At 44.1% G+C, this 24097-nt stretch overlaps 1 protein-coding gene across 1 annotated transcript in view; it reads right to left on the bottom strand.

Annotated features, from left to right (window-relative positions):
- Window positions 1-24097, bottom strand: part of LOC138670044 (solute carrier family 2, facilitated glucose transporter member 11-like) — a 193736-nt gene that overhangs the window by 116320 nt on the left and 53319 nt on the right. The window lies entirely within an intron of this gene.

Genomic DNA, 24097 nt, shown 5'->3' with positions numbered 1-24097 from the left:
AATCACAATGCACACAACAGGTTCACACTCCAGGCCACAAGGGGGAGCTTTTGATCCTATTCCTAAGTGACTCTATATATGTTGTCGTTTGGAGGGAAAGAGAGATCAGATTGTCAGAGAGACAGAAGAGAGCAGACCGACAAAGAGTGTCAGAAGGTCTGAAGGGGCCGTGTAGTCTGAAGTACTACAGCCCCTGGAGAAAGGGACATACAGAAGGAAAGAACATCGTTCAGTGGAGGAGAGCGAAGCACAGGAGAGTGATATCAGGGGAGACCAGCTGCGAACAGGCTGCCTCCCTCTGAAGCGCAGATAACCGGTAGCCGGGAACCGAGGTTGTAAGGGACTCTACGACTTACAGCAGAGACCGGCAGGACAGCTGAACTGCAAATTACCCGTCCGCCACACACACCTGAAGACACAGTAACACATAGAGCCAGGGGCGCGATAGAGTCCCTGTAAAAAGGCTTGAGTTACCTGTCATACAGGTATTGTCCTATCCTATATGGGGGACAGAGAGAACTGTGAGGACCTTATCAGAAGCCATAGGCAGTAAGGGACTACAACACCACCGTGCTAGAGGAAGGCTTTTAACTCCACCTGGTGAAGGGGACTCTGGATTCACTTCCAAGCCGGCCGGACCCTGCCTGCCCTGTGATCTGGTACCCTGGACTGTGGCTGTCTGAAGTCTTCAGTGAACCAGGTAAAGAGACTGCAAACCTCTGTCCTCGTTCTTTACTGGACTGTTCACCATCTACACACCGGGAGCCCTGGGGATATACTTCACCTGTGGGAAGTTATACCATCTAGCTGCCATAACATCACCCCAGAGGACCCTTTAAAGCAGCGTCAGTCCCCACTGACCGAATACCACAGGTAGCGTCACGAACATAAACTTTATTCTACTTCCCCTTTTACATGGGCTCCCAGGGCCATAGACTGGGTCGCCACCGTGACATCCCCCTGTGAGTACCGGACCCGGTGCCGAGTACCCCACTGCCCTGGCGGGCGACTCACTTGCCTATCCACAGGCTCATTCTCCGAAGGAATCAGAATGCAACCGGACACTTTAGCTACAGCCATGTCCATGGCATCAGCCATTCAATACCCTGTACACCCTCAATGGGGGACATGAATATTTTTTTATATAAAAGGGGTAATTCCAGAGTTTTACATATGGCCGACATAAGAGCTGTAATGGGAGTTAAGACCATAAAGACCCTGGGCCCCTTAAAGGTGCAGACTTGTTCATCCCTCGAGGTGGTCTCCTGATCCTCCAACCAGATTGCCTGGATAAGTTTGAAAGTTTACTCTGAATCAAATAAGTTAAGCTTATTTGTGTCTTCATCTTCAGAGGAAAAATTGCAGACATCTAGAACTCTCATCTTTTTATAGAGAGACGAGGAATTGAAGAAGACACATTGTCCTCTCAGCCCCTGAGCAAATTGTTCATTGGAGATCTTATTTCATTTGTAGGCTCCTGAATATTCGAGCATACACCCAAAAGTTTTGCAGCATACAGACCTAGCAATAGGAAAATTCACTGCAAAATGTTTCTTCTGTAACTCTTTTTAGTGGCAGGCTTGATAGACATCTGACTAAAAGTAATATTATTAACAAAATAGCAATAAATAGAGAGATAACGAGAGCCTGGGGAAAAAAAAAGGCGTAATGCCCCAAAACTGCCACTAGATGACAGCAGAGCACGTATTGAAGCAGGTTAGGCCTCATTCAGATACCTGATATTCTTGCATGAGTGCTGTCTGTGGTTTTCACAGATCACACTCCTAAGGCCTCCTTCATATGTCCATATAAAACATGTACCGGTGTCATCAGTGTTTACCATCAGTGTATCATCTTTGTGTCCGCTTTTACCATCAGTGTGTCTTCAGTGTGTCCATTTTTGCCATCAGTGTGTCTTCTGTGTGTCCTTTTTTACCATTAGTGTCATCTGTGTTTCTATTTTTACCATCAGTGTGTCATCCGTGTGTCAATTTTTACCATCAGTGCGTCTTTAGTGTGTCCGTTTTTACCATCAGTGTGTCATCCGTGTGTCCGATTTTGCCATCAGTGTGTCATCCGTGTGTCTGTTTTCACCATCAGTGTGTTATCAGTGTGTCCGTTTTTACCATCAGTGTGTTATCAGTGTGTCCGTTTTTACCATCAGTGTGTCATCCATGTGCTCATTTTAACCATCAGTGTGCCATCCATGTGTCCGTGTTTACCATCAGTGTGTCATCCGTGTGTCCATTTTTACCATGTGTGTCATCCGTGTGTCCATTTTTACCATGTGTGTCATCCGTGTGTCCATTTTTACCATGTGTGTCATCCGTGTGTCCATTTTTACCATCAGTGTATCAGTCGTCTGTCCGTTTTTACCATCAGTGTGCCATCCGTGTGTCTGTGTTTACCATCAGTTGTGCCATCCATGTGCCCATTTTTACCATCAGTGTGCCATCCATGTGCCCATTTTTACCATCAGTGTGCCATCCATGTGCCCATTTTTACCATCAGTGTGTCATCCGTGTGTCTGATTTTACCATCAGTGTGTCATCGTCATCAGGGTTTACATATTAAACACGTACAGCATATGGATGGAACATCGATGCCATCCGTGTGCTGAACGTATTTTTCACCACGGACTCATAGTCATCCTTGTTGCCCTTGTCATCCCTGCTGCTGGTAAAAAATGGGCAAGCCTCCATGTTGTTTGCACAGACACACGGTTATACTGAGTACATGTTTATCTGTGAAAAAGATGAATACCGCTTGTACTAGAAACATGGATGTGTGAAGGAGGCCTAACTTTGTTAGTTTATGGTGTTATTTACATATCTTTGTTTTTTCATGGAAAATCACGTAGACATGTACGATTTTAATCTGAGGGTAGGATCTGATTTTCACGGACTGTCAGAAAGGGAAAGGTGGAGAAACTTTTTTTTTTCACGTATGAGAAAAAACGATGACACTCAGACCACACTCGTATCAAAGTAAACGAATCAGTCCGTTTTTCTCACACATGAGAAATTCGAACGTCTGAATGAGGCCTTATATAAATGGGACTTGAACAGCAAACCAGAGCACTGGAGGCAGCAGTGTCTTCAGGGATAGTGAAAAGAAGTTTTAAAGAAGTTGCTATAAGTCTGCAGTAATTCTATGTGACTGCATACTTCCAAATACTCACAGCACACGCACCACTTGCTGTAAGGATTCTCCAGTGTCGGCGGCGAGAGCAGAAAGTCATGTGACTGCAAGTATGTGATATGTATATTTCAGGCCACATTCCAAAAAGAAGAACTCGACCTCGCGCAATACAAGTAAATTCAATAAGGCTGCACACGTATAGCCAAAATGTGTCCAGAAGTATGCAAATCACATACCACCTGCTCCAGTATCAGATAATTCTAGGAGCGTGCAGTGCACACAATGTCAGGCAGTAGGAATTTTGTAGCCCCATACTGGTAAAATTTTTTGGGCCCCCTTGAAACTCCGCCCAAGCTCCACCCTAGCCCCGCCTTCACCCCTCGAACCTTGCACAGTCCCACCACCCTCTCTTGGAAAAACTCCACTTCTGCACCATGTCCTCACCAATCACACATTAACAGTTCCCATCACCAGATCACAGACATAGCCAGCAGCTTTTACTTTGGCCCCCAAAAATTTTTATCCGCCACTACAACAAGGTAGACTCTTTTGACCGGGCTCTACTCCACTGTAACTTATTAAACATTTGTTAAAATATCCAATACAATTATTTTAGGTATATTTTTATTTATTTTTCAATGTTTACAATGACCAACAATATCACATACAAGGGAAAAATACCACCGCACCATGACTGAATCACATATTACCACCACAAGGTGACCAATAATACCATATACAAGGAACAAATATCGCCACATCATGACCAGACCACATATTACCACCACAGTGACCAAATAATACCACATACAAGGAACAAAAACTGCTACACTATGACCAGATCACATATTAGCACCACATAGTTCCCGAATACTACTATACTGATCATTAATAAAAAAACAATACTAGTTATATTATACACAGGAGCTTTGTATATAGTGTACATGTAATACAGTGATCACCAGTGACATTATACACAGGACCTATGTATATAGTGTCAGTGTACAGGTAATACAGAGATCACCAGTGACACTATATACAGGAGTTCTGTATACAGTATATAGTGCCAGTGGACAGGTAACACAGTGATCACCAGTGACATTATACATATGAACGGCGTATATAGCGCACAGGTAATACAGTGATCACTAGTGACATTATACACAGGAGCTCTGTATTTGTTATACAGTATATAGTGTAAATGTACAGAGAACACACTGACTCACCTGTGATGTCTGTAGTTGAAGTCCTTCATCTTCGCTTTTCTTCTTCATCCATTTTAGACTGCCATCATTTCTTCCAGCCAGGACTCATTTCTGAAGAATAACATAGTTATCTAGAGCACATTCCCCAACCTCTATACTACGCCAGATGAAGAAAAAAGTGACTGTGTAACACAGTAACTGGACCTCTACTCCCCTACACTGAAAACAGAATCCTCAAAAATAATATACTTTAATTAGCCAATACAGTAATAATATCCCACATTCTGGACCCCATGTGTTCTCCCATACTGGACCCCACGTGTCCACCTATTCTGCCTCATGTCTCTCCATACTGCCCCATGTGTCTCAATATTGCCCCATAGTCATCCATAATAGTATAATTTATCCCATAGTCATATATAATAGTATAATGCATCCCCATAGCAGTATAATGCAGCCCCATAGCGGTATAATGCATGCTCATAGCGGTATAATGAACCCCTATAGCGGTATAATGCACCCCCATAGCATAATGCAGCCCATAGTGTAATACAACCCCATAGTAGTATAATGCAGCCCCATAGACGTATAATGTGTCCCATAGTAAAATGCAGCCCCATAGTAGTATAATGCACCTCATAGTAGTATAAATCGCCCCATAGTAGTGTAATACACCACATAGTATAATGCAGCCCCATAGTAGTATAACACCCCCCCCCCCCAGAGTAGTATAATGCAGCCCCATAGTGGTATAATGCAGCCCCATAGTGGTATAATACTTGCAGCGCTGGAGTCCTGGGTTCGAACCTCACCAAGGACAACATCTGCAAAGAGTTTGTATGTTCTCTCCGTGTTTGCGTGGGTTTCCTCCAGGTACTCCGGTTTCCTCCCACATTCCAAAGACATACTGATAGGTAATTTAGATTGTGAGCCCCAATGGGGACAGCGATGATAATGTGTGTAAAGCGCTGCGGAATATGTTAGCGCTATATAAAAATAAAGATTATTATTATTATTATAATGCAGACCCATAATATAATGCAGCCCCATAACAGTATATTGCATCTCTATAGTGGTATAATGCACCCCCATAGTGTAATACAGCCCCATAGTCAGGGCCGTATTTAGAGTTTCTGCTGCCCTAGGCCCTTTTAGTGCCGCCTCCCCCTTTGGTGAGTATGACACTATCGGCAGTGACTTTGGCAAGAATCGTTGATGTGAAAGTAGCCTTTTACATCAGATCGGGCAGTTTTTCTGCATCTGCCACATAACAGATCACTTACGGCAACACTGCGTTTGACCTCATTCATTCCCTATGGGATTTGCGGCACTTGCCGTGATCTGGCAAATGCGGTACCATACCTCCCAACTTTTGAAGAAGGGAAAGAGGTCTAAAGTTTGTGGCGTGCGTAGTGCGCCGCCGCAAATTTTAGGCCATGCCCCTGACCACACCCTTTTCACAACTAGTCACACACATATCCACATCCCAACCACAGCCATTTAGCACTGCTGATCACACTGTTTCATAAACTATAATTATACTCCATACTGTATAATGGCCACACATGATGCTCCATACTGTATAATGGCCACACAGTGCTCCATACTGTATAATGGCCACACATGATGCGCCATACTGTATAATGGCCACACATGATGCTCCATACTGTATAATGGCCACACAGTGCTCCATACTGTATAATGGCCACACATGATGCTCCATACTGTACAATGGCCACACATGATGCTCCATACTGTATAATGGCCACACATGATGCTCCATACTGTATAATAGCCACACATGATGATCCATACTGTATAATAGCCACACATGATGCTCCATACTGTATAATAGCCACGCATGATGCTCTATACTGTATAATGGCCCCACAGTGCTCCATACTGTATAATGGCCACACATGATGCTCCATACTGTACAATGGCCACACATGATGCTCCATACTGTATAATGGCCACACATAGTGCTCCATACTGTATAATGGCCACACATGATGCTCTATACTGTATAATGGCCACACCTGGTGCTCCATACTGTATAATGGCCACACATGATGCTCCTTACTATATAATGGCCACACATGATGCTCAATACTGTATAATGCCCCCCTCCCATCTTGTATGCATGGCTCATCTCCCCCCATCCTGTATGCATGGCTCATATCCCCCTCCTGCCTGTATGCATGGCTCATATCCCCCCTGCTGTATGCATGGCTCATATCCCCCCCTGTATGCATGGCTCATCTCCCTCCCATCCCTTATGCATGGCTCATCTCCCCCTCCTGTATGCATGGCTCATCTCCCTTCCATCCTTTATGCATGGCTCATATTCCCCCCCCCTCCTGTATGCATGTGTCACGTTACTGGCGATACAGGACTGAAGGTCAGTGGCCGAAGCAGATGTATACAAGTGACCGGACTGTGGAAAGACCTCGGGAGATGCAATATATGGCAGTGGCAGTTCAATATATCCGCAGATGCAGGGACCAACCCGAGCCAGGGCCGGCCTGGATCACACACATGCACAAAGTCCGTATGAGCAGCAGGAGTTCAGGGTAGTAGCAGCAGAATATCAATAAGAAGCAGAGAGATGCCAGCAAGACACCTTCCAACCAGGAGCTCAGAGATTGCTTCACTCAGTTAGACTGAGCACACAAAATACTCAGCAACAGGAAGCTGCACAGGGCCAGGTATATATAGCAGGTCCAATCAAGCGCAATCAGGGCGGGAACAAATCAGCAGGGCAGGTGATGATCTCTATCCCAGACGAAGTTCATATGGTTTCAGGCAGAAGTCAAGCAAGTTCCAAATAGCTCATCAAGCAAAGGAACAGACTAGCAAACAAAGAGTCACAGGTTCAAATCCTAACAGCATGGCTCATATCTCCCCCTCCTGTATGCATTGCTCATATTCTCCCCCTCCTGTATGCATGGCTCATAGTCCCCCCCTCCTGTATGCATGGCTCATAGTCCCCCCCTCCTGTATGCATGGCTCATATTCCCCTCCTCCTGTATGCATGGCTCATCTCTCAACCCCCTGCTCCCACTGCTGCTCCCGCTCCCATCTTGCATGGCTCGGCTCCCCGTCCTCCTTCATCCCCCCCGTCCCTCATTCTCACCGTGGCCGCACCGAACATCCCTCTAGCTCTGTCCCGACTCCCTGCGCAGCACCTTCTTCGTGTGTGAGTGATCATGTGGTACCGCTCACTAAGGTCATGAATATGCCCATATTCATGACCTTAATGAGCGGTACCACGTGACCGCTCACTCAGGACGAGCTGCAGGCGCTGAGACGAGACCAGGCATCGCTGGAGCCTGGGGGGCGGTCGGTCGGGGGGTGACCCAGGACTTAAAAAGAAAACTTGCTCATGCTCTGGTGCCGCCCTCGCATCGTCCCGCCCTAGGGACGTGCCCTCAAGTGCCTAGTGGTAAATACGGCCCTGCCCATAGTAGTATAATGCAGCTCCATAGTATAATGCAGCGCCACAGCAGTATAATGCACCCCCATAGTATAATACAGCTCCATAGTGGTATAATGCACCCCTATAGTGGTATAATGCAGCCCCATAGGTGTATAATATGCCCCATACCGCGGCTCTACAAAAAAATAAAAAAGTTTCTCCTTACTTTGCTGAGATCCAGCGGTGTCCTCCCCTACGGTTTAGGTGAGTTGCGCAGCATCGTTCTGGCATATCACAGCGACGTCATATGTCGGTGATGTGCTCTCTGATGTCAGCTGCTGGCCTGTGATTGGCTGGTGGCTGTTAACTGTTGTCATACGGGAGGAATCTCTGGCACAGCACCAACTTTTAACTACCCGTGCGTCCTCAGACACACGGGGAGTTACTGAGCCGGCAGAATCCTGCCACTGTGGCCCGGTGAGCAGAACAGAGGAGGCCCATTGCAGGGCCCCTTTGCTCATCAGGCCCCATAAGCCAGTAAGGGCAGTAATGCCCTGATGGCGGCCTTGATGTCAGGATTCAGGAGTCTGCAATTATTACAGACTTTTAGTACAAGATCAGACCATACACGGCAAACTTTTCTTTTTTTCCATTTATCTTTCGTGTCTCCCCTATTTCCTCATAGATTGTGAGCTTGTGAGCAGGGCCGCACTTCTCTCGGATATGCGGATTTATGTGATTATTGTTATTCTGTAATGTCTTTATTGTCTGTACAAGTCCCTTCTAAAATGTAATGTGCTGCGGAATATGCTGCCTCTTCCCGATTACCCCTAGTGTGGGCAATCGGGGTAATGGTAGATGGGGTTGATGACAGCTGTTATTTGTCAAAACTGCACTGTTACATCCTGCAGGATCACACGACACGGGCTTCTGTTTTGTCTGTTACTATGGAAACATAAATCTATAAGAGCTGTAAACATATATGATGGTGAATTTTTTATGAAACTTTTCAAATTGCAAAGAATATTAGACCTATATCCTGAGTGTGTCGGGGAGGCACAAGTAATGATAACTCTCTGACTTATTCTCTTGTTGTCCATAATGACATTTAACATTCTGAAAAATTTATTTAAACTGGAACACGAATGGGAACGAATGTAACCTTAACCAGTCTGTGCACCAGACAGAAACTGTCTATGATAAGGGGATTTTCATGTGAATCATATTCTTTTGTGTCCAATTTGCATTACTATAAACTGTACTATTAATTTTCTTGTAAAAGGAAATGAAAAGACTACTGATATAAAAAGACCTGACTAAAATAAATCATAATGAGTTTGAACGCAGTAACTTCTATCATGAGCTCTTGGCTATAAAAGCGTACAGCTCGTCCACATTAGTCCGGCCACATGGGGAAAACTATTGCAAGACTGATTATGTTCTGGAGACACGAACCTTCAGCGTTGTTACTCCGGTGTTAAAGTGTTAAACCAGTGAGCAATGCATTGCCAGTAATGGCAGATCTGGCGTGAGAAACTCCAGAGAGCCATTACCCTAATTATTCTAAATCCCCTGGCACCCTAATTGTAAAACACATGCTGAGTAAATGATATGTTTGCCTTTCAGCTCTTGCCATTTTCAGTGACTTCATAGTTCGTAACCACAGTTTCTTCTTGGCCTGAGAATGAAGAGTAGTCCTCTGGAATTACCAGTCAGCACAAATGTTAATTTTTAGAAGACCAATGGCTTCAGACAGTAAAACTGCACTCTTTGTAATTAATGGCTTTCTATGAAGATCAGTGAAGATAAAGTACACTACACCGGTCTCTCAGAGGTGAACCAGACATTGGCAAATTGCTGTATATGAAAAACCATCCAGTGGAATCTGCACATAACTAGGAAGATGTGCATTATAAGGCGAGGAAGGGGCGACAATTCAAAATGGCGCCAATATCTGATGCTTAGAGATGGGCGAACCCGGACAGTAAACTTCAAGGTCGGTACCAAACACCTACTGTTTGGGCATGGACCCCCAACACAGATTTCTCCAGGAAGTCTGTGTTACTGTTCGGGTTCGGCCTCCAGAACATCAGGTGTTTCCCATGTTGTCATCAGCATGACAGTGCAAGAAACACCGGCGGCTCTGATAGTCGGTAAGATTATCAGCGATAGCAGGTGTAAGCTGATGGGAGTAGTAGCGTGGAACCCGCATGTCTTTGACAGGCAGTAACAATCTTAAGGTACCTTCACACATAACGATATCGTTAACGATATCGTTGCAACGTCACGCTTTTGGTGACGTAGCAATGATCCCGCTAACGATCTCGTTATGTGTGACAGCGACCAACGATCAGGCCCCTGCTGGGAGATTGTTGGTCGTTGGGGAATGATAAGGACCTTTTTTTGGTCGCTGATCACCCGCTGTCATCGCTGGATCGGCGTGTGTGACGCCGATCCAGCGATGTGTTCACTTGTAACCAGGGTAAATATCGGGTTACTAAGCGCAGGGCCTGGTTACCAGGTGACGTCACCGCTGTGCTCTGCTTTATGGCCGGTGCTGACAGTCAGTGCGGGAAGCTGATGGCGGGGGACGTGACAGACATCGGAATGTGAGTATATACTGTTTTTTTTTAAAACTTTTACAATGGTAACCAGGGTAAATATCGGTTTACCCTGGTTACCCGGGGACTTTGGCATCGTTGAAGACAGTTTCAACGATGCCGAAGTTGTTCCCCTGATCGTTGGTCGCTGGAGAGAGCTGTCTGTGTGACAGCTCCCCAGCGACCACACAACGACTTACCAACGATCACGGCCAGGTCGTATCGCTGGTCGTGATCGTTGGTAAGTCGTTTAGTGTAACGGTACCTTTACCGGAGAGCAGAGCCAGTGTTTGCAGATGACAGCGTGGCAAACAATGGATGTTCGGGCCGCCATTCAACTTGTTTTTTAACTATTCGGCCAACCCCACCTGACTCGAACATCCACGGGTTCGCCAATCACTATTGATGATACCGTCATAACAAGACATAAAAATGTTAATGACACAACATTGTTCAATAGCAGACTAACAAATTACTGATGATGCACAATGAGATTTTTTGGGCGATAATACGAGATGACACGCCTATGGCAAATCTTGAACATGTGTACATAGCTTTATAAGCACAATCCAGCAACCCAAAATGTACAAGAATTCTAATCAACTATCTATTTCTAGTACAGCACCAGAGAGGAGGTGCTGACGGTCCAGCTCAACCATTCAACAGTGCCGTCGGAGGCTCGGCGCAAAAGGTGTGATGGCATCACTATCATAGCGGCTGCTGTGCCAGGCTACACACAGCACAAATAGGAGGTTTCCGCTGCTCATCATGGGAACAAGGTTGAGTATTTTTATTTTATTTAATTTGACAATGGGGTTTAATGAAGAAACACTGTATTGAGAAGCACTGTGGGGCATCATACTGTGTGTGGGGGGTGCTAAATGGACATCGTATTGTGTGGACATCTTAATGTATTTGTAGACACTGTGGAGCACCCACACTGTGTAATGGAAGCCAATGGGGGTAAAATACTGGGTGGGCATCTCACTGTATGAGGGGGCACTGTGGAACACCTACAATGTGTAATGGAGGCATAGTGTGAGTTGTGTTGGCACTGTGGGGGCATCATACTGTGTGTGTATGGGTGGAATCTAATAGCATTGAGCAGAGGTGTCAAACTGCATTCCTCGAGGGCCGCAAACAGGTCATGTTTTCAGGATTTCCTTGTATTGCACAAGTGATAATTTAATCACCTGCACAGAATGATTCCAGCACCTTGTGCAATACAAGGAAATCCTGAAAACATGACCTGTTTGCGGCCCTCGAGGAATGCAGTTTGACACCTCTGGCAGTGAGGACATCTTTGGGGCATTATGCTGCCTGAAAGGGCATTGTGGGGGCTTTATACTGCATAGAGTCATAAGAGGGGAACTGATCTGCATAGAAATATATAAAAGGCTTCTCTAGTGGCACAATGTCTGTGTGAGAAAAAGAACTGGGCAGTGTTAGCGCTGTATCTGTAATAAGATTCACCATGGCACATGGCAATATTGGCCCCTTATTCCTATCATTCAGCATTGGAAGGTATTACGCAGATATTCTCTCTTTAGGCTAAGTGCACACGTTGCAGAATTGCCACAGAAAATTCTGCGGCAATTCCGCAACTCCTGCCGTGGGTATATCGCATGCGGAATTGGCATGCATATTCCCGCTAAACACTAGCATTTTGCAAGCATTTTTAGCTTGCAGAATGCTAGCGTTTTCCAAGCGATCTGTAGCATCGCTTGGAAAACTGATTGACAGGTTGGTCACACTTGCAGCACCAATAGTAAAAAGATAGAACGTTAAAAATAATTTAAAAAAATAAAAAATCATGATATTCTCACCTTCCGGCATCCTCAGCGGTCTTCCCACTCCTCACGATGCTCTGGTCCCAATAATGCATTGCGTCAATGACCTCAGATGACATGCGGTCTCGCAAGACCCCTACGTCATCACAGGTCATTTTCGCAGTGCATTATTGGGAATGGAAGCATTGCAGGGGGCGGGAAGACTGCGAGAGACGCCGGAAGGTGAGAATATCATGATTTTTTGCTTTAATTCTTTTTTTTTTTTAACAATTATATGATTCCCAGGGCCTGGAGGAGTCTCCTCTCCTCCACCCCGGGTACCATCCGCACATGATCCGCTTAGTTCCCGCATGGTGGGCATGGTGAGGAACAGGTGTAAACCACTGCGGAATCTGCACAAAGAATTGACATGCTGCGGAATATAAACCGCTGCGTTTCCGCACGTTTTTTCCACAGCATGTGCACTGCGGATTTTGTTTTCCATAGGTTTACATGGTACTGTACAATGCATGGGAAACTGCTGCAGATCCGCAGTGTCAAATCCGCAGCATGTGCACATACCCTAAATGTTTCTTTAACAATAATTTACTCTCTGACTGTATATTTAGTATTACAGAAATACAATATACTTTGCCATTGTGCGGATGTTAATAGTTTCCTGATAAAGCTATTCTCATCAATAAACACTAGGTGGCAGTACACGCACACAAGGATACCAGTATTAACCTTCGCTCTGCTGATTTTTTTTGCTGCATGAGATTGCATTTTCTGCAGTCTTACCGCTTCCCACACAGCCTTGACAATCGCATTTGTTCTTTTGTTCTAGATGTGTCACAACAATTTTATTCAATAACGCTTTATGAAAGAGCATAATGTTCAGTCCGAAAAGAAAAAAGGAATTCCGCTTAAAAAAGTGCTGAACTATAGATTGAGGACAGTCACAGTCTGCAGCTGATGGAAACATGTTCTGTACATTTAATGGGTTGCAGACTTGACCCTGTTCCTGTTTTGTTGTAAACCCCAGAACCATGACGCATATCTGCAATGGGACCAAAGAAAAACAAATTTTCTAAATTAAGCACAAAAAATGAGCTGAAGATGAAAACAAGACGCAGCCCCTGACTTATTAGCAGCATAGCTTCCAAATCTTGTGGTTGATGACTGATTAGCGGGGTAAAATTAGGTCAGTGGGGTGTGGAAATTTGAAAGGAGAAAATTGCTTCTGGTAGAGGTATCTTACAGCTGCTGCTTCGCTCCTTGTGGGATTTCTTCTTACTCTTCACAATTTATTGCTGGCCAAAGCTAAACATAAACTGACTCGTTGTCCCAGACATTGACCCTAAAGGTTATTCACATACTAAAGTAGAGCTACAGGCCAGTCCTTTCTCCATCCGCAGAAGTCTCCACATGGAGAACTGTGGCTCGGCGCCATCTCCTGTGCAGTGTCTCCAAAGAGACTGTCTATTATAAGAATAAGTCATTTACCTCAGGACACTCACAGAAACAATGCAGAGATTAGGCCCCATTCACATCTGCATCAGATTTTGTTTGTACCAGGGCCAGACGATAGATCACCCACCACCGAGGTAAGACTGGATAACGATTATGCATCGTCTGGTGGGTATAGATGATGATCTTTGGAGAGACGGATCGGGAATATATACAATCATGGCCGAAAGTGTTGGCACCCTTGAGATTGTTTCAGAAAATGAAGTATTTCTCCCAGAAAATGATTGCAACTACACACGTTTTGTTAGTACATGTTTATTTCGTTTGTGTGTATTGGAACCACACAAAAAAACTGAAAAAAGGCAAATTGGACACAGATCCCCCAAAATGCACCTGACAAAATTGTTGGTACCTTTCCAAAAATTTGGGTAAAAGAAAAAATGATTCTCAGTCAGAACCGAAACGCCGCCAATATGGGCTATTAAACCGAACTTTTTTCACCGTTTTAAATTGACGTGCTGCCTCCATTTTCTTTATTATATTGAAGGCCTGTTTTTTACCTGGGAGGCTCGGCACCCTGACTACTTTCTGCTGCTGCTGCTGCTTCTGTTTTGCTTTTTTCTATTTATATATCCAACTGTCATAGAGAAAAATTTAAATCCATAAAGACATCTTCAGAGAAGGGAGAAAAGCTGACAATTCAACATTCATTGAAGTAGGCCTTCATATTGAACATATGGGATTAATTAGACTTAGGAACAGAAAAACTAATTAAAACAAGGAAAATGAGAGAAAGCTAACACTTCAATCTCCATTGAAGTAGGGACCCCTGCAGGACCCTTGCAGTGTCCAGGTACTTACAATACATAACTGCTTTGGGAAAAAGACATAAGGTCTGAGATTCCTATAGTCAGGAGGCAGAGAAGTGAAAAATCTAACACCTTCAGATGTAATTCGTGTTCTTTTCAAAGAATTCAGTGTCCAAATATGAATATTGGGATTTGCATTGATACGATATTCATGGGAGATATATTTTCAGCGTCGTAGAGAAGGGACGAACATAACGCATTCATCATAACGTCATTCTAACCACTCCAACTTAATAACGATTCAATGGATGGTGCTACCCATGTCATGTTTCGTTTCCATAGACCGATAAAATCGCGATAAGAAACATGACGACGATATCTACCTCCTGAGACCTCCAGGGGCGAAGATATCCTGTAAGTTAGAGATGTCATAAAATTCTGAAACACCTAGCACATCAGCTGGCACTTGAACTCACAAATGGGAGGTAGGAGGGTGTATCCTTGAGTTAATAAATATGAAAGTATGGGTCTCTGCCTTTGTTCATTTTGGAAGACACAAATTTGCTGAGTGTCCCATTTTCCCAATCGGAGTGCTCCCTTCTGCTAAGCTCTGAGCCGTTTCCATGACATCAGTTATAGTAATTTTCCTTTTCATTTCATGTATTTGTACATACTGTATTTTTTTGTTCCAATTTTGTATAATTTTTGTATATTTTTCTAAACACTGCCTAAATTTCTGGATTAAATATATAACATTTAACAGCACTGTTCCTTTTGCTCTGTAAACCGCACCCCTGGAGCCATACACTACCTTATAATGGACGTCCAATCAGCCTGTATAAATTATTGGTCGTGGCAGCTAGTGGTTCCTTTTATTGTTATTGCGGAGCTGGCTGTGACCGTATGGGGTATATATACAGTATATTCAATGAGCTGGAATAGGAGGTGTATATACCATATTCTCACTATTAGTTCCTCAATAACCAGCCTAGTATTGGAAGCAACCGGAGCCTTGTCCATCACTCATCAGCCAATTGCGTAATTGTCCTGACGATTGGAGGCAGCAGAGTTGCGTTCCCTGATAAAAACTTGTGACTGCAGAGGGATCTGAGTAGTCTCTCCGATGTTATCTGTGACAAAGAGGTAATAGTGGTGGGATCTGTGTGACCCCCTGACTGTTGTCCTTGACACTATTATTTATCTATTAAATATTCATCTATTGTCTACCTATCTATCATATATTTATCTATCTATTAATCTATATATCTATCATCTACATATCTATTATGCATCTATCTATTTTTTTTTTTAATGGAACAGCACTAGTGTTGAGCGATACCGTCCGATACTTGAAAGTATCGGTATCGGATAGTATCGGCCGATACCCGAAAAATATCGGATATCGCCGATACCGATATCCGATACCAATACAAGTCAATGGGACATCAAGTATCGGAAGGTATTCTCATGGTTCCCAGGATCTGAAGGAGAGGAAACTCTCCTTCAGGCCCTGGGATCCATAGGGATGTGTAAAATAAAGAATTAAAATAAAAAATATTGATATGCTCACCTCTTCGGCGGCCCCTGGACTTTACGCTGGTAACCGGCCGGCTTCTTTGTTTAAAATGAGCGCCTTCAGGACCTGCGAATGACGTCACAGCTTCTGATTGGTCGCGTGCCGCCCATGTGACCGGCACGCGACCAATCAGAAGCCGCGACGTCATTCGCAGGACCTTAATTCCTAGAATTAGGAGTTTTGTGAATGAGAATGATGTCGCGGCTTCTGATTGGTCGCGTGCCGGTCACATGGGCGGCACGCGACCAATCAGAAGCCGCGACGTCATTCGCAGGTCCTGAAGGCGCTCATTTTAAACAAAGAAGCCGGCCGGTTACCAGCGTGATGTCCAGGGGCCGCCGGAGAGGTGAGCATATCAATATTTTTTATTTTAATTCTTTATTTTACACATCCCTATTGATCCGATACCCGATACCACAAAAGTATCGGATCTCGGTATCGGAATTCCGATACCGCAAGTATCGGCCGATACCCGATACTTGCGGTATCGGAATGCTCAACACTAAACAGCACACTGTTTAGTCAGCGGGTCAGCACAGGCCTCCCCAGCAAATAATCCGTTACTTGCCAAAAATATAGAAGCACAAAATGGAAGGCAACACTCCAATATTTACCAAAAGAGGTAAAGTGGACTTTATACGGCCCAAATGGTGTGACGACATTTCGGCTCACATGAGCCTTTCTCATGCTTGAGGAAGACTCAAGTAAGCTGAAACATCCCCACGCCGTGTGGGCCAAATAAAGGCCACTTTACTCTTGTGGTAAATATTGGAGTGTGGCCTTCCTTTTTTTTACTTCTATCTATCTATATCTCTATCTATTATATCATATATGGAACGAGCCCCATTAAAAGAAGAAAGCGGTACAAGCTACTCGGTGTGGAACTGGGGACATGTGAGAGATTTTTTTTTTTTTAAATAGTAGAGCACTGTGGAGACACTGTTAGAGCCATATAGAGTGCAATAAAGGGGTTGCCCAGGCATGACACAAAAGTCTGCAGTCATTCTATGTGACTGGACTGCTGAATTGTGACAGCGTGCATTGTGTACGCTGTCAGGATTCCCCAGAATTCCCAGAGCAAACAGGCGTTCTCGTAGCCGCATGTATGCAATTTGCATACTTACGGTCACATACCGTCTAGACGTGCTTGACTTAACTCATTAGCAGTGCATTGAGAGAAGCCAGGTACATTTATTCAGCATGAGACAAAAAGTGTGCACATTTCATAGTGTCTGTATATACACGTTGAAGGAAATAATTATTTGATCCCTTGTTGATTTTGTAAGTTTGCCCACTGACAAAAACATGAACGGGCTATGATTTTAAGGGTAGGTTAATTTTAACATTGAGAGATAGAATATCAAAAATAAAATCCAGAAAATCACATTGTACAAATTATATAAATTTATTTGCATTTTGCAGTGAGAAATAAGTATTTGATCCCCTACCAACCACCTTAAGAGTCTGGCTCCTACAGACAAGTTATAAGCTCCTAATTAACTCGTTACCTGCATTAAAGACAGCTGTCTTACATAGTCACCTTTATAAAAGACTCCTGTCCACAGACTCAACTAATCGGATAGACTCTAACCTCTACAACATGGGCAAAACCAAAGGGCTTTCTAAGGATGTCAGGGACAAGATCATTGACCTGCACAAAGCTGGAATGGGCTACAAAACCATAAGAAAGACGCTGGGTGAGAAGGAGACAACTGTTGGTGCAATAGTAAGAAAATGGAAGAAATACAAAATGACTGTCAATCGAATCATCAACTACAAAAAAGTTTGACTGCTGTGCTTGCCAAAAAGGGTTTTGTCATCAAGTACTAAGTCTTATTTGCCAGAGGGATCAAATACTTACTTCTCACTGCAAAATGCAAATAAATTATACAATTTATACAATGTGATTTTCTGGATTTTATTTTTGATATTCTATCTCTCAATGTTAATAGTAACCTACCCTTAAAATTATAGACCGTTCGTGCCTTGGTCACTGGGCAAACTTACAAAATCAGCAAGGGATCAAATACGTATTTCCTTCACTGTATATACTGTATACATCTGTAATATATAGGTGTCACCTATATGTTTGTAATTCTACAAGTTGACAATGACATGCTGAATGGATTTTACTCTGCCTGCTGAGCTGAGCAAGTAGAGCAAAATCCTTAACAGAGCGCATATTACACACTTTTAGGATTTAGCGTGCCCGTGTCAACTTGCAGAGTTACAAACACGGGGACACTTGTCAGTTTATCAGATCAAAGCAGGGACTAACCAAATCTGAGTGGACTCTTGGGCTAGTCAGCATAGTCGCTGTGCAGATATTAAATGTACATAATATCTGCAGAATTTCAGAGTAAAACATACACAACAGTAACAATTAAACCAATGTCTGATTCATACTGCCTGGGGGTGCAGCAGGAATCAGCTGTCAGGTTGCTTATCGTGTGGCAAAATAACATTGGAAGCCTCAGCGTCATACTTTACATACTGCTATCTCCAGATCACTATGTAATGGCTTAATGTGGAAATAAAAACCATTCTATCAATTTAATGCAATGATGCCAGCTAGATGTATTATGAGGTTCTGCAGCAGCTAAGGTGCATATTGTAAGGATCTGCAGCAGTTGATATGTATATTATGTGTCAAAATAAGCAATTGTACAGTGGCATGTAAAAGTTTGGGCTTCCCTGGTCAAAATTACTGTTATTGTGAACAGTTAAGCAAGTTGAAGATGAAATGATCTCTAAAAGGCCTAAAGGTAAAGATTACATATTTCCTTTGTATTTTACACAAATAAAATATATATTGTCATTTTTTTTAACATTTTAAAAATTACAAAAAGGAAAATGGGCTGATGCAAAAGTTTGGGCACCCTTGGAGATTTGGTTGGGTTATGGTTGTTCACTATCATCTTTAGGAAAGGACAGGTGATGCAAATTTCCCTGATATATAAAAACCCAAATTTTTGATGCAAACATAACACCATCTGTAAAAAAAATGCTGAAATTGAAAAAGAGGATGGCTTCTACAAATGGATAATGATCCTAAACATGTCAAAATTCACAATAGACTACCTCGAAAGTCGCAAGCTGAAGGTTTTACAATGGTCCTCACAGTCCCCTGATCTGAACATCATTGAAAATCTGTGGGTAGACCTCAAAATAGCAGTGTATTAAGATGACCCAGGAACCTCACAGAACTGGAGAAATGTTCTAAGGAAGAATGGATGAAAATGCCTCAGACAAAAATTGAAATACTCTTAGCTGCCTACAAAAAGCATTTACAAGCTGTGATACTTGCAAAAGTGGGTGCTACTAGGTACTAGCCATGCAGGGTGCCCGAACCTTTGCATCAACCAATTTTCCTTGTTGTAATTTTTAAAATGTAAAAGATAAAAAAAATAGGTGCTTCTCACAAAATTAGAATATCACAAAAAAATTAACTTATTTCAGTTCTACAATACAAAAAGTGAAACTCCTATATTATATAGAGTCATTACGAACAGAGTGATCTATTTCAAGTGTTCATTTCTGTTAATATTGATGATTATGGCTTACAGCCAATGAAAACCAAAAAGTCATTATCTCAGTAAATTAGAATACTTTATAACACCAGCTTGAAAATGATTTTAAAATCCAAAATGTTGGCCTACTGAAATGTATATTCAGTAAATGCACTCAGTACTTGGTCGGGGCTCCTTTTGCATCAATTAATACATTGATGCGGCGTGGCATGAAGGCGATCAGCCTGTGGCACTGCTGAGTTGGTATGGAAGCCCAGGTTGCTTTGATAGCAGCCTTCAGCTCGTCTGCATTGTTGGGTCTGATGTCTCTCATCTTCCTCTTGATAATACCCCATAGATTCTCTATGGGGTTAAGGTCAGGCGAGTTTGCTGGTCAATCAAGCACAGAGATACTGTTGTTTTTAAACCAGGTACTGGTATTTTTGGCAGTGTGGACAGGTGCCAAGTCCTGCTGGAGAATTAAATTTCCAACTCCAAAAAGCTTGTCGGCAGAGGTAAGATTAAAGTGCTCTAAAATTTCCAGGTAGACGGCTGCGCTGACTTTGGTCTTGATAAAACACAGTGGACCTACGCCAGCAAATTACATGGCTCCCCAAATCATCACTGATTGTGTAAACTTCCCACTATACCTCAAGCAGCTTGGATTGTGTGCTTCTCCATTATTCCTCCAGACTCTGAGACCTTGATTTCCAAATTAAATGCAAACTGACTTTTTTGAAGGGCCTTGTCTTAACAATCCTGTCAAGGCCTTGGTTATCCCGGTTGCTTGTGCACCTTATTCTACCACACTTTTTCCTTCCACTCAACCTTCAATTAATATGCTTGGATACAGCACTCTATGAGCAGCCAGGTTCTTTAGCAATGACCTTTTGTGGCTTATCGTCCTTTTGGAGTGTGTCAATGACTGAATTCTGGACATCCGTCAAGTCAGTCTTCCCCATGATTGTGCAGGTTACTGAAACAGGCTAAGGGACCTTTTTAAGTGCTTTGGAAGCCTTTTCAGGTGTTTTTGTTAATTATTCTAGTTTACTGTCATGGGTGTGTCAGAGGCTGCAGACAGCCGCATTGCATTTAGCTGCAGAAGGTCTCGGCATTTGGCCTTGCAGACACCCTCTTAACCCTTCTGACTCTTTGACCCAGTGGCAACCTTTCTCTGGCTCTAAATGACACACCTGGACCTGGGTGTTTATAGACTCCCAGCCTGCTGCTGGGAGTTGCTGGTGATATTTCCATTTTACCCTGTTGAGGCTTGGAGCTATAGCAGTCAGTTATCTTCCTCTTTGGTGTTGCTGGAGGATGTCTGTGTTACATCTCTGAGTCTTCTCAAGATAAATGTTCCCCTTATTTGTCTATCACAGCTGTCTTTAGTGGTAGTGGGGATCGACTATTCCCTTTATTCCCTAAGTAGGGCTTGTGGTGAAATATGTGTATGTATATATATATATATATATATATATATATATATATATATATATATATATGTGTGTGTGTGTGTGTGTAGGGACACATATCTAGGGTTATATGTGTGACTAGTGATAATGTAACATCTGTCCTGAAGGCAAGTCGCACCTAGGTGTTAATAGGTACTTCCTTTGGACTAGTAGAAATTCTGTCTCCATAACCCACCAGGAGGTCTGGCTAAGGCCAAGAACAAAGGAACACTTGACCCTTCTCCCTCTGCCGGCCGATCACCAGTGCTGTCCAAGCCCACCTTCTATGTGGCCCCGGAAATAGACATTCTCTAGGCGATGCACGCCGGTGCTTCTCCTGCAACAAAGTGGGACATGTTAGCGCTGTCTGCCCTGATAGGGAGAAACGCCCAACTATCACCACCAAGCCGTCTGTGTCCCCACCGTCTGTCCTCTTTGTAGCCGGCTCTGATGCGAGGGCAAATGAGAACTGTCAATCTGTCACTGTTGGCAATAAAGTCACCATTCGTCTCAGAGACACTGGGGCAGAGGTGACCTTGGTGTGTCCAACCATGATAACCCCTGCCGATATCATACCAGGAAAGACTATGTCTATAACCAGGATTGGAGGGGTTAGCCCTGCCATGCCCATGGCCCGTGTGTACCTGGACTGGGGAGCAGGGAAAGGACTGAGAGAAGTGGGAGTATCAGAAGCTATTCCCACCAATGTGTTGCTAGGCACGGACCTGGGGAGGATGGTGTCCCACTATGTTCCTCCCTTGCAAGTAAATGATGCAGAGAAGTTGGAAGAAGGAGACCCACCTGAGATCCCATGCGAGGAGGGAAAATGTTCCAATGCACAGGACTGTAATTATGTGGCAGCTGTGACCCGGAGTCAGGCTGCGGCCCAGAGATTAGAGGATCAGTCTCAGACAGAACTGCCAGGACAGGAGGCCCATACTGTGGTCCCGGAGCCTCCATACATGGCAGACCCACCAAGGTCCCTGATAACAGACACTGAAAACTCAGCTTCCGACCAGGGCCTGGCAGTTACACTGGGCCAGGGCCTGCAGGCTGACCGTCAGAGCTTCCAGGAGGCCCTGCAGACAGATGTCAGTCTGGAAGAGTTCAGATGTGTTGCGGACCAACCCCCTGCTGCTTCTGGCAATGAGAGAGTATACTGGGATTAGGGCAGACTGTATGCAGAGACTATCCCCACGGATACTACAGAATTTTGGGACTATGAACGGCGGCTGATCGTCCCTTATCCCTTTAGGGAACAATTATTGAGGATTGCCCATGAAATTCCTTTGGCCGGACACCTTGGAATACAAAAGACTAAAGCTCTCCTGACACATAACTTCTATTGGCCCAAGATGGGGACAGATATTGCCAATTACTGCCGATCGTGCGTAGTTTGTCAGAGAGTTGGAAAGTCTGGGAATATACAGAAAGCTCCATTGATACCACTGCGTGTGATCGATGAACCTTTCCAGCGAGTGGCTGTGGATATCATAGGGCCACTTGCAATCCCTAGCAGCTCTGGCAAAAAGTACATCCTCACAGTAGTGGACTATCGGAAGCTGTGGCACTATCCTCCATCCGAGCAGAGAAAGTGGCGGATGCTTTACTGACTGTGTTCTCTCGTGTGGGTTTCCCCAGGGAAATGTTGACTGATCAGGGAACCCAGTTCATGTCTGATCTGATGGAAAGCCTCAGTGAAAGAATACAAGTACAGCATTTTGTGGCCAGCGCCTATCATCCCCAAACCAACAGACTTTGCGAGCGTTTTAATGGAACATTAAAGCAAATGCTCAAAATGTTGGTGGAGACTGAAGGGAGAGACTGGGAGCGGTACCTCCCCTATCTGCTGTTTGCCTACAGAGAGGTACCCCAGGTTTCTACTGGATTCTCCCCCTTTGAACTGGTTTATGGGAGGAGGGTCAGGGGGCCACTTGATTTGATTAAGGACTGTTGGGAGGACGACCCCAGAACTACTGGAGTCTCAGTGGTCGAATATGTACTGCGGCTCAGAGAGAGAATGCAAAAACTGAGCAACCTGGCCCATGAGAACGTGACCCAGGCCCAAATCAACCAGAAGGTCTGGTACGACCATAATGCCAGACTAAGAGCCTAGGAGGAAGGGCAGAAAGTTTGGGTGTTGGTCCCTATGTTATAGAATAAATTGCAGGCTGCATGGGAGGGACCATATACTGTACATAAGCGGCTGAATGATGTTAATTATGTGGTGACACTAGATGAGCATGCAAAGCGTCAGAAAGTGTTTCATGTAAATATGTTGAAGGCACATCATGCCAGGGAGGCCTGTGTCTTACCTGTCTGTAGCCTGCCTGAAGAGGGGGAGGCTGATCTGTTACTGGATGTGGGGGCTGGGACTCAGTATGTGGAGTCCCTGGAGTCAGCAGAGTTTAACCCTGAGCTATCCCACAGCCAGGTGAACCAACAAGGAGAGGAACACCCAATTCTGTACCAAAGCAGGAAACTCCTGCCCAGAGAAGTGGCTTATGCCACCATTGAAAATTAATGTTTGGCAATTGTGTGGACTCTGCAGAAGCTGCAACCATACCTCTATGGGCACAACTTCACCATGATCACAGATCATAACCCATTGAGTTGGCTCAACAAAGTAGTTAAAGACAATGGGAAATTGCTTAGATGGAGTTTGATACTTCAGCAATATGATTTCACAATTTAGCACAAGAAGGGAGTTGATCATGGCAATGCCGATGGCCTGTCTCGCCAAGATGGGGCAGAACCAGATAGGTGCTCGGGAGCTGACCTGTAAGTCAACCGCCATGCACGTTCATAAGAAGGGAGGTGTGGTGAAATATGTGCATATATATATATCTATATGTGTGTAGGGACATATATCTAGGGTTATATGGGTGACTAGTGATAATGTAACATCTGTCCTGAAGGCAAGTCGCACCTAGGTGTTAATAGGTACTTCCTTGGGACTAGTAGAAATTCTTTAACCATATCCCACCAGGTGGTCTGGCTAAGGCTAAGAACAAAGGAACACTTGACACCTCTGAAGTCTTGGAGGGGAGATGCTAAATTGCGGCCTGAGGTAATCTATCCCTGAGAGCCTTTCCACAAGAGAAAATAATATATTCATTGGGGGAGCGGCCGTGGCCCAATCAAACAGA

Source organism: Ranitomeya imitator, chromosome 1 (assembly GCF_032444005.1).
Source record: "Ranitomeya imitator isolate aRanImi1 chromosome 1, aRanImi1.pri, whole genome shotgun sequence".
NCBI lineage: Eukaryota > Metazoa > Chordata > Amphibia > Anura > Dendrobatidae > Ranitomeya > Ranitomeya imitator.
Note: the sequence above shows the minus strand (reverse complement) of the source record. Positions and strands in the feature narration are given on the sequence as shown.